General features: G+C 42.5%; 1 non-coding gene across 1 annotated transcript; it reads left to right on the forward strand.

Annotated features, from left to right (window-relative positions):
- Positions 1-202: 202 nt before the first annotated feature.
- On the forward strand, positions 203-312 carry LOC112307040 (U6 spliceosomal RNA). The gene has a single exon (XR_008427224.1). It is a non-coding gene; the product is annotated as a U6 spliceosomal RNA (small nuclear RNA).
- The last annotated feature ends 1,258 nt before the right edge of the window (positions 313-1,570 follow it).

Genomic DNA, 1,570 nt, shown 5'->3' on the forward strand with positions numbered 1-1,570 from the left:
GATGCTGGGAACAGGAAGGTGTGATGACTTCGAGAACGGAGAACGAGGGACCCACAGAAGTCTGCAACTCTGGCCTCAGGTCTGCCCCCGCCATGCAGTAAGGTGGGGTCAGAGGGTTATGACCCCAAAACACCCCAGGAGCCCTGAAGATAAAAGGAGTTAGTGAAAGCTCACAGGTAACCGTGGAAGCCTCAGCCAGTGCTGGCTTTGGCAGCAAATGGAGAAAAGTTGGAATGAAACAGAGGAGACTCGCCTGCCCTCTGCACAAGGCTGACACGCATATTCATGAAATGTTCTGTGATCCTTTTTTTTAAAGAAAAGGGAACCTCAGTCCACCAGGAGTTTCCCCCCTCTCCTGCCCACCCTCTCTCTCCTCCTCCCCACGCCAGGCACAAGATTAAGGCTTCTTCACTGAAGATACTAAGCATTCCCCAAAAGAAAAATGTCTTCAGGTCCTGAAAACCGAGGACATCCCGAAGAAAAGACTCCCAACGACTTAATCACTGTAGGGCGGCGATCCATCCTTTCATGGCAGCTGCTCAGTATGTAACCGTGTGATGAACTCGTTCAGCCGACAAGCACTAAATGGTGTCTGTGATATTCTGGGTGATGTGGATAAAGCAATAAGTAAAATTCCTCCCTGATACAGTGTGTAGTCTTGCATCCCCTCCCCCAAAATGAACCCATAAATAAATAATACGGCCATCGGCGTGGGGGGAGAGAGAATGACGGCAGGGTAAGGGCATGGTTTCATCCATTTAATTCTGTGTAATACTGACAATGATATGAGGAAGTACAAGTATCATCCCAATTTCATAGATGACGAAGCTTCATGAAGTAAAAATTACACGTAATAAAAGTGGAAATGAAATATAACAAGAGCTAACAGAGGATTGTTTTAGAGTTGAGTGTTTCTCGTGTACTTTTCTGCATTTTTGCCATCGTTGTTCCAATTGGGATCATGAGTAGCACTCTTGATTTTTTTAATTGGTTATTTGACAAAAACATAGATCAAATAAAGGTAGTGAACAAACAATAGAAAAACTTTCAGTCTCAGAAAGTAGCCGCACAACACGGAGCGGAGAGGCCGAACCCAGTGTGCCTGCCTGGTAAATGAGGGGTTTGATCCCTGGTCTTCGGGAACAAGCAGTAAATGTCATATAACAAGCCAGCCTCTCTAGTGTCTAGCAATTGTGGAAACATAATTAAGATAAAGTCAAACAAAATAAGTTCCAGATCAAACAGAAAACAAAACTTTAGAAATCTGAAAACAAAGCCGGTAAGGAACACGCTGGAATATTTATGAGACCCGCACCGTGAGAGCCATCTCGGCTTGGAAGCCATAGAAGGAATCACAGCGGGGTAAACAAACGCATTTGAACATAAAATATTTACAACTTGCGGAAGGAAACAAAAAAAACCCCAGACTAAAACACAAACAAACTGGAAAAATATTTTTTTAAATATCACAATTGGGAAATAATCCTATTTTTTCAATTTGATATTGCATTTTAATGGTTCTTTATATTAACATCCCATTAGTTCTCTGGAAAAAGATTAAAATATTTCA

The sequence above is a fragment of the Desmodus rotundus genome, chromosome 6 (genome assembly GCF_022682495.2).
Source record: "Desmodus rotundus isolate HL8 chromosome 6, HLdesRot8A.1, whole genome shotgun sequence".
In the NCBI taxonomy this organism is placed as follows: domain Eukaryota; kingdom Metazoa; phylum Chordata; class Mammalia; order Chiroptera; family Phyllostomidae; genus Desmodus; species Desmodus rotundus.